Here is a 16,780-nt window from a genome sequence, read left to right as displayed (position 1 = left end):
TGCTTAAAAAATCATGTATTATAAAAACATTTACTTTTGGGGCTACTTTGCCTAAATTGTTAGCAAATGGAATAAAAGACACCTAGAAAAAATGTAATTAAAAAACACCGGCCTCCTCCATTTCCCCTCTAGCCGTCCTTTCTATCTCCAAAATAGGTGTGTTTTCTGCCATTTTAGGTAGAAAAAAACAAAAAATAAACAATTTGCTTACCATTTAAGCAAAGTAGCAGAAGGGTATAGTATGCCGTTTCTCAAATTCTACCTTGGGGAGCTGTGTGGTTTGTATTTTAATAGTAACATTTTCTCTAAATTAACTTTTTATCTGCATGACCTGGTATTTTTTTGTTCAGAGTTTCAAGCTCACATTGACTTGGTACTCCCCTATAGCACCTCTCTATCTGTTGAACTAGGTATCATTAACAAAACTAATCTAAATCTGATACTTAAACATCTAGCTACTACTTCTGATCATACAAGTACCATCAGTCAAGCATATCAAATTCAATCACACAATATTAAAACATAAGTAAGGAGCATGGTTACATATCAGCATTAGATACACATGGGAAGAACTTATCGTTGTCAAACCTTGTTTTTAAATCTTTAAAAAATTGTTTCAATTTATTAAAGATCATATCCGACTACTACCATAACAATTGACAAAGTCAGTTGTTGTGATATCTCACTTTTATGTCCTAAAGAATGTTACATTAAAACAAATAGGGGAATTTATTAAACCAGACATTTCATATGCAAGTGTTAAACAGAAGCCTGCAGTAGTAAGTTGTGATAAGTTTAAAAAGAAGTGCACGGCTCTAAATAAATTTGACACAACTTGGGATATCAAGGCTCCACAAACTGAAAGCTATGCCAGATACAATCTGGCATAGATTTCCGGTATAATTTACTCCAATTCTTGGCGTAATTTATTGTAAATCTGTCGAGCAGCAGAACCCTACCTCCCGCTGTTACATGAAACCAATAGGTGGAATTTAGTAAGACTAGCTTTTTTATACGCTAATATTAAACAGTAGCCCGCTGAAATAGGTTGATGTCAAGGGCATTCAGACATTTAGATCCCAAGCCTAGAGCATCGGTAGCACTCTGGCCTGGGATTCCAGTACTAGAGGGGCCCCTGCCGTTACCGTCCTTATATGGAGAGTGACACTAGAGGCTCCTTCTAGAAGCGGTATCCCGGCCACAGTTTTACCAACGCTCTGGTCTGCGACACTCGCATGACAAACCCCTAACGCCACAGTCGATACATGGACAGTAAAGTCAGGGGTTCCTTTAGAAGCAGAATTCCCGGCTAGGGAGTTCCCGACACTTTAGCCGGGTATTCCAGCATCTCAAATCCCCTAACGTCACTGTCCCTATATGGACAGTGACGTCAGTGGCTCCTTCCAGGAGAGCAATCACTGGCCAGAGCGTTGCCTACATTCTGGCCGTGGATTCCTGAGTTTTTCAGCTCCTTACATCACTGTCCAGATATGGACAGTGACGTCAGGGGCTCTTTCCAGGAGAGCAATCACTAGCCTGAGCACTGCCGACACTCTGGCCGTGGACTCATGGGCTTTTAAGCTCCTAACATCACTGTCCAGATATGGACAGTGACGTTGAGAGCTTTCCAAAGACAGAAGTTCCCGGCCAGAGCGCTTGCGATGCTCTGGCCAGGGACTCAAAAGTTTAAAGCCTTTGATATCACTGTCCATATATGGACAGTGAGTCCCTCTAGAATTTGAATCCCCGGCCACAGCGTTGCCGACACTCTGGCGTAGGTTTCTGGGTTTTTAAACTCCTAACATCCCAGTTCATATATTTACAGTGACATCAAGGGCTTTGCCAAGCCCCTAACGTCACTGTCCATATATGCCTATACAGTAGGGTACGTCAGTGCCATATGTTGGAGGTATATGTCAGGACTCCTCACGATGTATATCTCAGACGAAAAGAAAAACACGTGATATGAGCAGATCCCAAGAAGCTCACGGCTCTGAATAAATTTGGTGCAACTTGGGCTTTCAGAGCTCCACAGACTGAAATCTACGAGCTAGCATAGATTTTCCCTATAATTCACGCTGGCGTAAATTATATTAAATCTGTCATGCAGGAGATCCCCTCTACCGCTGGGTCCAACTTACTATTTTAAAAGGTGCGAAAACAGCATAAAGTTTTAAAAAGCAAAATTTTTTACTCAAAACAGACGTGTGCCAAAATGTCCTATTACAATGCTTAAAAAATCATGTATTATAAAAACATTTACTTTTGGGGCTACTTTGCCTAAATTGTTAGCAAATGGAATAAAAGACACCTAGAAAAAATGTAATTAAAAAACACCGGCCTCCTCCATTTCCCCTCTAGCCGTCCTTTCAATCTCCAAAATAGGTGTGTTTTCTGCCATTTTAGGTAGAAAAAAACAAAAAATAAACAATTTGCTTACCATTTAAGCAAAGTAGCAGAAGGGTATAGTATGCCGTTTCTCAAATTCTACCTTGGGGAGCTGTGTGGTTTGTATTTTAATAGTAACATTTTATCTAAATTCACTTTTTATCTGCATGACCTGGTATTTTTTTGTTCAGAGTTTCAAGCTCACATTGACTTGGTACTCCCCTATAGGACCTCTCTATCTGTTGAACTAGGTATCATTAATAAAACTAATCTAAATCTGATACTTAAACATCTAGCTACTACTTCTGATCATACAAGTACCATCAGTCAAGCATATCAAATTCAATCACACAATATTAAAACATAAGTAAGGAGAATGGTTACATATCAGCATTAGATACACATGGGAAGAACTTATCGTTGTCAAACCTTGTTTTTAAATCTTTAAAAAATTGTTTCAATTTATTAAAGATCATATCCGACTATTACCATAACAATTGACAAAGTCAGTTGTTGTGATATCTCACTTTTATGTCCTAAAGAACGTTACATTAAAACAAATAGGGGAATTTATTAAACCAGACATTTCATATGCAAGTGTTAAACAGAAGCCTGCAGTAGTAAGTTGTGATAAGTTTAAAAAGAAGTGCACGGCTCTAAATAAATTTGACACAACTTGTAATATCAAGGCTACACAAACTGAAAGCTATGCCAGATACAATCTGTCATAGATTTCCGGTATAATTTACTCCAATTCTTGGCGTAATTTATAGTAAATCTGTCGAGCAGCAGAACCCTACCTCCCGCTGTTACATGAAACCAATAGGTGGAATTTAGTAAGACTAGCTTTTTTATACGCTAATATTAAACAGTAGCCCGCTGAAATAGGTTGATGTCAAGGGCATTCAGACATTTAGATCCCAAGCCTAGAGCATCGGTAGCACTCTGGCCTGGGATTCCAGTACTAGAGGGGCCCCTGCCGTTACCGTCCTTATATGGAGAGTGACACTAGAGGCTCCTTCTAGAAGCGGGATCCCGGCCACAGTTTTACCAAAGCTCTGGTCTGCGACACTCGCATGACAAACCCCTAGCGCCACTGTCGATACATGGACAGTAATGTCAGGGGTTCCTTTAGCAGCAGAATTCCAGGCTAGGGCGTTCCCGACACTTTAGCCGGGTATTCCAGCATCTCAAATCCCCTAACGTCACTGTCCCTATATGGACAGTGACGTCAGTGGCTCCTTCCAGGAGAGCAATCACTGGCCAGAGAGTTGCCTACATTCTGGCCGTGGATTCCTGAGTTTTTCAGCTCCTTACATCACTGTCCAGATATGGACAGTGACGTCAGGGGCTCTTTCCAGGAGAGCAATCACTAGCCAGAGCACTGCCGACACTCTGGCCGTGGACTCATGGGCTTTTAAGCTCCTAACATCACTGTCCAGATATGGACAGTGACGTTGAGAGCTTTCCAAAGACAGAAGTTTCCGGCCAGAGCGCTTGCGATGCTCTGGCCAGGGACTCAGAAGTTTAAAGCCTTTGATATCACTGTCCATATATGGACAGTGAGTCCCTCTAGAATTTGAATCCCCGGCCACAGCGTTGCCGACACTCTGGCGTAGGTTTCTGGGTTTTTAAACTCCTAACATCCCAGTTCATATATTTACAGTGACATCAAGGGCTTTGCCAAGCCCCTAACGTCACTGTCCATATATGCCTATACAGTAGGGTACGTCAGTGCCATATGTTGGAGGTATATGTCAGGACTCCTCACGATGTATATCTCAGACGAAAAGAAAAACACGTGATATGAGCAGATCCCAAGAAGCTCACGGCTCTGAATAAATTTGGTGCAACTTGGGCTTTCAGAGCTCCACAGACTGAAATCTACGAGCTAGCATAGATTTTCGCTATAATTCACGCTGGCGTAAATTATATTAAATCTGTCATGCAGGAGATCCCCTCTACCGCTGGGTCCAACTTACTATTTTAAAAGGTGCGAAAACAGCATAAAGTTTTAAAAAGCAAAATTTTTTACTCAAAACAGACGTGTGCCAAAATGTCCTATTACAATGCTTAAAAAATCATGTATTATAAAAACATTTACTTTTGGGGCTACTTTGCCTAAATTGTTAGCAAATGGAATAAAAGACACCTAGAAAAAATTTAATTAAAAAACACCGGCCTCCTCCATTTCCCCTCTAGCCGTCCTTTCCATCTCCAAAATAGGTGTGTTTTCTGCCATTTTAGGTAGAAAAAAACAAAAAATAAACAATTTGCTTACCATTTAAGCAAAGTAGCAGAAGGGTATAGTATGCCGTTTCTCAAATTCTACCTTGGGGAGCTGTGTGGTTTGTATTTTAATAGTAACATTTTCTCTAAATTTACTTTTTATCTGCATGACCTGGTATTTTTTTGTTCAGAGTTTCAAGCTCACATTGACTTGGTACTCCCCTATAGGACCTCTCTATCTGTTGAACTAGGTATCATTAACAAAACTAATCTAAATCTGATACTTAAACATCTAGCTACTACTTCTGATCATACAAGTACCATCAGTCAAGCATATCAAATTCAATCACACAATATTAAAACATAAGTAAGGAGCATGGTTACATATCAGCATTAGATACACATGGGAAGAACTTATCGTTGTCAAACCTTGTTTTTAAATCTTTAAAAAATTGTTTCAATTTATTAAAGATCATATCCGACTACTACCATAACAATTGACAAAGTCAGTTGTTGTGATATCTCACTTTTATGTCCTAAAGAATGTTACATTAAAACAAATAGGGGAATTTATTAAACCAGACATTTCATATGCAAGTGTTAAACAGAAGCCTGCAGTAGTAAGTTGTGATAAGTTTAAAAAGAAGTGCACGGCTCTAAATAAATTTGACACAACTTGGGATATCAAGGCTCCACAAACTGAAAGCTATGCCAGATACAATCTGGCATAGATTTCCGGTATAATTTACTCCAATTCTTGGCGTAATTTATTGTAAATCTGTCGAGCAGCAGAACCCTACCTCCCGCTGTTACATGAAACCAATAGGTGGAATTTAGTAAGACTAGCTTTTTTATACGCTAATATTAAACAGTAGCCCGCTGAAATAGGTTGATGTCAAGGGCATTCAGACATTTAGATCCCAAGCCTAGAGCATCGGTAGCACTCTGGCCTGGGATTCCAGTACTAGAGGGGCCCCTGCCGTTACCGTCCTTATATGGAGAGTGACACTAGAGGCTCCTTCTAGAAGCGGGATCCCGGCCACAGTTTTACCAAAGCTCTGGTCTGCGACACTCGCATGACAAACCCCTAGCGCCACTGTCGATACATGGACAGTAATGTCAGGGGTTCCTTTAGCAGCAGAATTCCAGGCTAGGGAGTTCCCGACACTTTAGCCGGGTATTCCAGCATCTCAAATCCCCTAACGTCACTGTCCCTATATGGACAGTGACGTCAGTGGCTCCTTCCAGGAGAGCAATCACTGGCCAGAGAGTTGCCTACATTCTGGCCGTGGATTCCTGAGTTTTTCAGCTCCTTACATCACTGTCCAGATATGGACAGTGACGTCAGGGGCTCTTTCCAGGAGAGCAATCACTAGCCAGAGCACTGCCGACACTCTGGCCGTGGACTCATGGGCTTTTAAGCTCCTAACATCACTGTCCAGATATGGACAGTGACGTTGAGAGCTTTCCAAAGACAGAAGTTTCCGGCCAGAGCGCTTGCGATGCTCTGGCCAGGGACTCAGAAGTTTAAAGCCTTTGATATCACTGTCCATATATGGACAGTGAGTCCCTCTAGAATTTGAATCCCCGGCCACAGCGTTGCCGACACTCTGGCGTAGGTTTCTGGGTTTTTAAACTCCTAACATCCCAGTTCATATATTTACAGTGACATCAAGGGCTTTGCCAAGCCCCTAACGTCACTGTCCATATATGCCTATACAGTAGGGTACGTCAGTGCCATATGTTAGAGGTATATGTCAGGACTCCTCACGATGTATATCTCAGACGAAAAGAAAAACACGTGATATGAGCAGATCCCAAGAAGCTCACGGCTCTGAATAAATTTGGTGCAACTTGGGCTTTCAGAGCTCCACAGACTGAAATCTACGAGCTAGCATAGATTTTCGCTATAATTCACGCTGGCGTAAATTATTTTAAATCTGTCATGCAGGAGATCCCCTCTACCGCTCGGTCCGACTTACTATTTTAAAATGTGCGAAAACAGCATAAAGTTTTAAAAAGCAAAATTTTTTACTCAAAACAGACGTGTGCCAAAATGTCCTATTACAATGCTTAAAAAATCATGTATTATAAAAACATTTACTTTTGGGGCTACTTTGCCTAAATTGTTAGCAAATGGAATAAAAGACACCTAGAAAAAATGTAATTAAAAAACACCGGCCTCCTCCATTTCCCCTCTAGCCGTCCTTTCCATCTCCAAAATAGGTGTGTTTTCTGCCATTTTAGGTAGAAAAAAACAAAAAATAAACAATTTGCTTACCATTTAAGCAAAGTAGCAGAAGGGTATAGTATGCCGTTTCTCAAATTCTACCTGGGGGAGCTGTGTGGTTTGTATTTTAATAGTAACATTTTATCTAAATTTACTTTTTATCTGCATGACCTGGTATTTTTTTGTTCAGAGTTTCAAGCTCACATTGACTTGGTACTCCCCTATAGGACCTCTCTATCTGTTGAACTAGGTATCATTAATAAAACTAATCTAAATCTGATACTTAAACATCTAGCTACTACTTCTGATCATACAAGTACCATCAGTCAAGCATATCCAATTCAATCACACAATATTAAAACATAAGTAAGGAGCATGGTTACATATCAGCATTAGATACACATGGGAAGAACTTATCGTTGTCAAACCTTGTTTTTAAATCTTTAAAAAATTGTTTCAATTTATTAAAGATCATATCCGACTACTACCATAACAATTGACAAAGTCAGTTGTTGTGATATCTCACTTTTATGTCCTAAAGAATGTTACATTAAAACAAATAGGGGAATTTATTAAACCAGACATTTCATATGCAAGTGTTAAACAGAAGCCTGCAGTAGTAAGTTGTGATAAGTTTAAAAAGAAGTGCACGGCTCTAAATAAATTTGACACAACTTGGGATATCAAGGCTCCACAAACTGAAAGCTATGCCAGATACAATCTGGCATAAATTTCCGGTATAATTTACTCCAATTCTTGGCGTAATTTACAGTAAATCTGTCGAGCAGCAGAACCCTACCTCCCGCTGTTACATGAAACCAATAGGTGGAATTTAGTAAGACTAGCTTTTTTATACGCTAATATTAATCAGTAGCCCGCTGAAATAGATTGATGTCAAGGGCATTCAGACATTTAGATCCCAAGCCTAGAGCATCGGTAGCACTCTGGCCTGGGATTCCAGTACTAGAGGGGCCCCTGCCGTTACCGTCCTTATATGGAGAGTGACACTAGAGGCTCCTTCTAGAAGCAGGATCCCGGCCACAGTTTTACCAACGCTCTGGTCTGCGACACTCGCATGACAAACCCCTAGCACCACTGTCGATACATGGATAGTAATGTCAGGGGTTCCTTTAGAAGCAGAATTCCCGGCTAGGGCGTTCCAGACCCTTTAGCCGGGTATTCCAGCATCTCAAATCCCCTAACGTCACTGTCCCTATATGGACAGTGACGTTAATGGCTCCTTCCAGGAGAGCAATCACTGGCCAGAGCGTTGCCTACATTCTGGCCGTGGATTCCTGAGTTTTTCAGCTCCTTACATCACTGTTCAGATATGGACAGTGACGTCAGGGGCTCTTTCCAGGAGAGCAATCACTAGCCAGAGCACTGCCGACACTCTGGCCGTGGACTCATGGGCTTTTAACCGGTTAAGGACTAGGCTGTTTTACAGCTAAATGACCAGAGCAAATTTCACAATTTTGCTATGCGCTTCTTTACATGACTATAACTCAGCAGGTGAATAAAGTTCATCTTTGAATTTTACACTCTTTTTAAAGGACAGATAGGGCTTTGTTTTAGTGGCATTTGTCAGTATATATCATTTTTTTTTTTTTCACTAAAGTGGGCAAAATTGGAAAAAAATGCAAGAATTTAACAATTGCGTCGGTTTATGCTAGCATTTTTCACACACGGTATGAACCACGGCCAAAATTAATCTCCTTTCACATTCTTCCACTTCTCCCGTGCATGGGGATACCAAATATGTGAGCCTTATTCACTGTGCGGGCATGTGCCAGGGCTTGGCATAAAAGGAAGCTTTTTGGCCTTTTCGGTCCAGGAATTTTGCATTTGATTTTATAGCCGCATACTGTTTTCTGGGGGGTGTAATGCTGCTGAAACATTAGAATCACCCCATAAATGACTTCATTCGCACAAGTAGACCCCACAAGGTTTCCTTCAAGGGGTTTATCATATTTTTAGCAAGTCCAGTTTTCTTCTGAAAGTTTCTTGAATAAGATGGAACAAAATAAAATCAGCACTTTTTTAGCAAATGCGTCAGTTTAGGCTAGTATTTTTCACACACGGTATAGACCACGGCCAAAATTCATCTCCTTTCACGTTCTTCCACTTCTCCCGTGCATGGGGATACCAAATATGTGTGCCTTATTCGCTGTGCGGGCATGTGCCAGGGCTTGGCATAAAAGGAGGCTTTTTGGCATTTTCGGTCCAGGAATTTTGCATTTGATTTTAGAGCCGCATACTGTTTTCTGGGGGGCCTAATGCTGCTGAAACATTAGAAACACCCCATAAATGACTTCATTCACACAAGTAGACCCCACAAGGTTTCCTTCAAGGGGTTTATCATATTTTTAGCAAGTCCAGTTATCTTCTGAAAGTTTCTTGAATAAGATGGAACAAAATAAAATCAGCACTTTTTTAGCAAATGCGTCAGTTTAGGCTAGTATTTTTCACACACGGTATAGACCACGGACAAAATTCATCTCCTTTCACATTCTTCCACTTCTCCCGTGCATGGGGATACCAAATATGTGAGCCTTATTCACTGTGCGGGCATGTGCCAGGGCTTGGCATAAAAGGAGGCTTTTTGGCCTTTTCGGTCCAGGAATTTTGCATTTGATTTTATAGCCGCATACTGTTTTCTGGGGGGTGTAATGCTGCTGAAACATTAGAATCACCCCATAAATGACTTCATTCGCACAAGTAGACCCCACAAGGTTTCCTTCAAGGGGTTTATCATATTTTTAGCAAGTCCAGTTTTCTTCTGAAAGTTTCTTGAATAAGATGGAACAAAATAAAATCAGCACTTTTTTAGCAAATGCGTCAGTTTAGGCTAGTATTTTTCACACACGGTATAGACCACGGCCAAAATTCATCTCCTTTCACGTTCTTCCACTTCTCCCGTGCATGGGGATACCAAATATGTGTGCCTTATTCGCTGTGCGGGCATGTGCCAGGGCTTGGCATAAAAGGAGGCTTTTTGGCATTTTCGGTCCAGGAATTTTGCATTTGATTTTAGAGCCGCATACTGTTTTCTGGGGGGCCTAATGCTGCTGAAACATTAGAAACACCCCATAAATGACTTCATTCACACAAGTAGACCCCACAAGGTTTCCTTCAAGGGGTTTATCATATTTTTAGCAAGTCCAGTTATCTTCTGAAAGTTTCTTGAATAAGATGGAACAAAATAAAATCAGCACTTTTTTAGCAAATGCGTCAGTTTAGGCTAGTATTTTTCACACACGGTATAGACCACGGACAAAATTCATCTCCTTTCACGTTCTTCCACTTCTCCCGTGCATGGGGATACCAAATATGTGTGCCTTATTCACTGTGCGGGCATGTGCCAGGGCTTGGCATAAAAGGAGGCTTTTTGGCCTTTTCGGTCCAGGAATTTTGCATTTGATTTTAGAGCCGCATACTGTTTTCTGGGGGGCCTAATGCTGCTGAAACATTAGAATCACCCCATAAATGACTTCATTCACACAAGTAGACCCCACAAGGTTTCCTTCAAGGGGTTTATCATATTTTTAGCAAGTCCAGTTTTCTTCTGAAAGTTTCTTGAATAAGATGGAACAAAATAAAATCAGCACTTTTTTAGCAAATGCGTCAGTTTAGGCTAGTATTTTTCACACACGGTATAGACCACGGCCAAAATTCATCTCCTTTCACGTTCTTCCACTTCTCCCGTGCATGGGGATACCAAATATGTGTGCCTTATTCGCTGTGCGGGCATGTGCCAGGGCTTGGCATAAAAGGAGGCTTTTTGGTCCAGGAATTTTGCATTTGATTTTATAGCAGCATACTGTTTTCTGGGGGGTGTAATGCTGCTGAAACATTAGAATCACCCCATAAATGACTTAATTCACACAAGTAGACCCCACAAGGTTTCCTTCAAGGGGTTTATCATATTTTTAGACAGTCCAGTTTTCTTCTGAAAGTTTCTTGAATAAGATGGAACAAAATAAAATTACCTTTTTTTTTTAACAATTGCGCCAGTTTATGCTAGCTTTTTCACACACAAAATGGACCACGGACAAAATTCATCGCATTTCACATTCTTCCACTTCTCCCGTGCATGGGGATACCAAATATGTGTGCTTTATTCACGGGCATGTGCCAGGGCTTGGCATAAAAGGAGGCTTTTTGGCCTTTTCGGTCCAGGAATTCTGCACTTGATTTTATAGCAGCATACTGTTTTCTGGGGGGCCTAATGCTGCTGAAACATTAGAAACACCCCATAAATGACTTCATTCACACAAGTAGACCCCACAAGGTTTCCTTCAAGGGGTTTATCATATTTTTAGACAGTCCCGTTTTCTTCTGAAAGTTTCTTGAATAAGATGGATCAAAATAAAATTAGCAATTTTTTAGCAAATGCGTCAGTTTATACCAGCATTTTTCACACACGGTATAGACCACGGTCAAAATTAATCTCCGTTCACATTCTGCCACTTCTCCCGTGCATGGGGATACCAAATATGTGGGCCTTATTTATCACATAGAGATGTAGGAGGGCGGACGATAGAAGAAGATTATTTCACAAATCGCTTTTTTTCAAAGCTGGTTTTACAAAACTCAACAGAGTTTCTATAACACTTCCAAAATATCTGCTCTCGAAGCAGAGATCCCAAAATATTCATCTAGGGGTATAATGGGAATTTATTTTTTGGGGTTTTCTAAAATAAGAAATTTCAGGTTAATGCAAATGGAGCTCTCCAGCAGATGAACTTTAGAAAACATCAAACATGACATCCACCCCCCACCCATTCCCTCCCTCACCCTTGGAGTAAAATCAGGGGAAAAATAAAAACGTAATGTAGGGCAAATATATTTTCAACAAATTAACTAAAATCTAATAATTCAGAACAGTGTGGTATTTTTTAAAACATGGCTCAATGCACAGGCCTGGTTGCGAGGGACATGAGGGACAGAAATATCGGGAATCTTTGCGGTGCCCGTCTTTTCTGCAGACGCGGCACTTTTTCTGGGGGTTGCTTCTGGTTGCTGTTGGGGGAATCCGACTGACGAAGTGTCTTTCAGTCAGTCGCGTGACATCCTCAGACTGGGGGCATTCTCGGGTGTCCTGAACATCAAAAATGAGGCCTTCAATAATTTTCTCCTGGAAATCCAGGTATGTGTCTCTGCCTCTGTTTTTTTTATAGAGCACAAATGAGTTGTGGATGGCCACCTGTAACAAATAAATGGCCACCTTTTTGTACCAGGTTTTAGTTTTGCGTTTTACTAAATAGGGCTGTAAAACCTGGTCGCTTAAATCCACCCCCCCCATGTACTTGTTATATTCGGACACGCTCACTGGTTTGTGCTTGTCCGATGTTGCCCCTCTTTCCCTCACTGCCACTGTTCCTGCGGTATGAATCGTGCTTAGCACATACACATCTTTGCGATCCCTGAACTTGACCGCCAGCAATTCCTCAGATGCATAAGCACAGGAGTCCCCCTTTACCATGCGCTTCCCCACTAATTGCTGTGGAAAACCAATTCTGTTTTTGCGCATGGTACCACATGCCCCAGTCCTTGCAGCATGCAAATGCCTAAACAGGGGCACACTGGAATAAAAATTATCACAGTACAGGTGGTACCCCTTGTGAAGCAGAGGCTGCATTATCTCCCACACGATCTTACTGCTGGTGGAAAGATCAGGGGGGCATCCAGGAACATTTATTGTGCGGTCCCGCCCTTCATAAATCCTGAAGGCGGTGGTATATCCTGACCCGCTTTCACACAATTTGTAGAGCTTAACGCCATATCTTGCCCTTTTTGAAGGTAGATATTGGCGAAAGCTAAGTCTGCCATGGAAGTTGAGGAGGGATTCGTCCACACTTACATTCTGCTCAGGGGTGTAGAGTTGCAGAAATAAATTATTCAGGGAATTTATTAGCGGTCTTATTTTGAACAACCGATCCCGGTTTGCATCGGTACTTGGGGGGGCCTGTGCGTTGTCATTGAAGTGGAGGAACCTCATTATTGTCTCATAACGAGACCTGGGCATTACTGCAGAATATACTGGGGTGGCTTGGGCGGGTCTTGTTGACCAGTAAGACCTAATGGAGGGCTTTTTGACAATACCCATATTTAGGGTGAGCCCCAAAAAATTTTTTAATTCCTGCAAATTGGTGGGCGTCCAATCTCTGGCATGGGTGGATGAAGGTTTCTGCCTTATATATTGCGTGGCATATAAATTTGTTTCGTGGACAATCTGATTTAGGATGTCGTCCGTTATAAATAAATGGAAGTAATCCATTTGGACAAAATTTGTATTGTCCACGGTTATGCCAGGAGTGGCCGTAAATCCGTGGATTCTAGGCCCAAAAGATGGGGCAGGTGCCCATACAAGAGCCTGGACTGGAGGGACCAGGCTGTCCCGTGCTACAGCGCTACTTGGCCCTGCACTTTCATGTTCTGCAGTTTCGACTGCATCAGGGACAACGTCCCCTGAAGATGAACCTGAAGTGACGCTATCATCGTCACTACCTAAAACAGGTTCCATCTCGGACGCCATCTCTGATGCGGTCTCCAACTCAGACCACAGCATGGCGTATGCCTCCTCGGCGCTAAACAACTTCCTCGCCATAACGTAACTAACACTAACACTAACTAAACAAATTTTTTTTTTTTTTTTTTATAAAACACACAAACTAACTGCTATATATATCTACACTACCGCTAACAAAAAAATAAACCGCTATTGCTATATATATTATATATATGTGGATATATATATAATTATATACTCCCTACCTGCCTATTCTAATAGAATAAAAGAAAGAAAGGTAGATAGATAGATAGAAAAAAAGATAGATGGATAGATAGATTGTATAGATAGATAGAAATCTATCTATACAGAGAATGTTTTAGTGTAACTGTATTTTTTTTCACTGTATTCTTCTGGCAGCAATTCTCCCGAGTCTCTTCTTCTCCTCAAACTGAAACAATGTTTGAGGAGAAGAAAAGAGGCAGGAGATTTACTGCCAGAAAAGTCAAAATAAAACAAATGTGGTCGCTGTGATAGGTTTTCACAGCGACCACATGATCAGGGACCATCAGATTGGTCCCTGATACTCTGCCCAGTGCCCAGAGCTGTTGGTAACAGCGAGGGCACAGGGCTGTGTGCACGCGATCGCGTGCACACTGTTTTCTATGCAGAAATGCATGTGATCGCTGTGATTGGTTGTCACAGCGATCACATGTTCAGGGGCCAAAAGATTGACCCCTGACATTCTGCCCAGTGCCCATGGCTGTTAGCAACAGCCAGGGCATAGAGCTGTGTGCACGCGATCGCGCGTGCACAGTCTCTGAAGTGCGGCCGTATATATACTATACGCCGGACTTTAGAGACCCTGGCCGCTGGCCGTATATTTACGGCCAGCGGTCGGGAACCTGTTAAGCTCCTAACATCACTGTCCAGATATGGACAGTGACGTTGAGAGCTTTCCAAAGACAGAAGTTCCCGGCCAGAGCGCTTGCGATGCTCTGGCCAGGGACTCAAAAGTTTAAAGCCTTTGATATCACTCTCCATATATGGACAGTGAGTCCCTCTAGAATTTGAATCCCCGGCCACAGCATTGCCGACACTCTGGCGTAGGTTTCTGGGTTTTTAAACTCCTAACATCCCAGTTCATATATTTACAGTGACATCAAGGGCTTTGCCAAGCCCCTAACGTCACTGTCCATATATGCCTATACAGTAGGGTACGTCAGTGCCATATGTTAAAGGTATATGTCAGGACTCCTCACGATGTATATCTCAGAGGAAAAGAAAAACACGTGATATGAGCAGATCACAAGAAGCTCACGGCTCTGAATAAATTTGGTGCAACTTGGGCTTTCAGAGCTCCACAGACTGAAATCTACGAGCTAGCATAGATTTTCGCTATAATTCACGCTGGCGTAAATTATTTTAAATCTGTCATGCAGGAGATCCCCTCTACCGCTGGGTCCGACTTACTATTTTAAAAGGTGCGAAAACAGCATAAAGTTTTAACCCCTTCCCGACATTTGACGTACATGTACGTCATGGAAAGCATTGACTTCCCGCAAAATGCCGTACAGGTACGTCAAATGTTTGGCACCGGCTCAGAAGCTGAGTCGGTGCCATCATCGTCGGATCTCGGCTGTATCTTACAGCTGACATCCGACTGTAACGGCGGGGACCGAAATTAGCTTCGATCCCCGCCATTAACCCCTTAAGTGCAGTGCTCAAACGCGATCGCTGCACTTAAGGTGTTTGCAGCTCATCGGAGCCCCAGCAATGAAATTGCCGGGGTTCCGGTGGCTGCAATGGCAACCGGAGGCCTAATACTGGCCTCCCGGTCTGCCTAGCACCGAAGCCGGTCAAGATCCGCCCGGCGGCGGAGCCTGATCGGCTTCCGTAGCTGCCGGCAAGATGGCGCCGGGTCAGGAGCTGATCCGGCGTCATCAGCGGTGGAAGTCAGCTGTACTGTACAGCTGACATCCACCTGTAATGGCAGGAACCGGAGCTAGCTCCGATCCCTGCCATTAACCCCTTCGATGCAACAATCGAAAGCGATTGCTGCATCGTAGCGGTTACTAGCAGATCGCCAGCCCTGACAGGCAATCAGGACTGGCGACTGCTGTTATGGCAACAGGAGACACAATGGTCTCCTGCTCTGCCATTACGGAAGCCGATTTAGGCCCCGCCGGGAGGCGAAGCCTAATCGGCTTGCTGTCGGTGAATGACTGACAGATCTAATACATTGCACTACATAGGTAGTGCAATGTATTAGAAAAAAAAAAATCTGACCGTTGGACCTTCAAGTCCCCTAGTGGGACTTGAGAAAAAGTGTAAAAAAAGTATAAAAAAGTGTAAAAAAAAGTGCAAAAAATAAAAGTTTGAAAACAATAAAAGTTTCAAGTAATCAAATAAAACACAATCCCCCTTTTACTCTTATCAAGTCCTTTATTATTGAAAAATAATAATAAACCATATGTATTTGGTATCGCCACGACCGTAACGACCTGAGGTATCAAAATATTATATTATTTATTGCACGCGGTGAACAGCGTAAAAAAAAACGTAAAAAACTTTACCAGAGTTTCTGTCTTTTGGTCACTTTGCCCTACAAATATTACAATAAAAAGTGATCAAAAAGTCGCACGTATCCAAAAATTGTACCTATAAAAACTATAGCTCGTCCCTCAAAAAACAAGCCCTCATACAACTCCGTCGACAAAAAAATTAAAAAGTTATGGTTCTCACAACTTGGCGACAGAAAAAATACATTCTTTTTACAAAAGTAATTTTATTGTGCAAAAAGTTGTAAAACATAAAAAAGTCCTATAAAATAGGTATCGCCAGAATCGTACTGACCCGCAGAATAAAGTTAACATGTAATTTATAACGCATGGTGAACGCTGTATAAAAAAAACGAAAAAAGCTGTGCCAGAATTGCGTTTTTTTGTTTACCTGGCATCCCAAAAAATAGGATAAAAGGTGATCAAAAAGTTGCATGTACCCCAACATGGTACCAATAATAACTACAGCTCGTCCCGCAACAAACCAGCCCTCATACCGCTACGTCTATGAAAAATAAAATTAGTTATGGCTCCAATAAGTCAGGAAATAAAAAAATATGCAGTTGTGCCCGAGGGGAACATTTCTTCTGTTTCAAGAGGCGATTTATCAAGGACCTAAAATTAGGGAACCAGGAAGAGGAGGGCCCAAACATATCCGCTGGAAGCGACGGTGCCCGTATTATACCAGGACAACACTTTCCCAGCAAAATTCCCCAAACTACAAAAGGTGCGGAGTGTGGACCAAAAGGGGGATAAGAAATGACACCATTTATCAGTGCGACACCGGCCTGTGCAGAAAGGATTGCTTCACAGCGTAACACACATCTATGGATTATTTTTATTTTTTTATACCACCTGACT

The sequence above is a fragment of the Rhinoderma darwinii genome, chromosome 2 (assembly GCF_050947455.1).
Source record: "Rhinoderma darwinii isolate aRhiDar2 chromosome 2, aRhiDar2.hap1, whole genome shotgun sequence".
Lineage (NCBI taxonomy): Eukaryota > Metazoa > Chordata > Amphibia > Anura > Rhinodermatidae > Rhinoderma > Rhinoderma darwinii.
The sequence above is the reverse complement of the archived record's forward strand: the minus strand, read 5'-3'. Positions refer to the sequence as shown.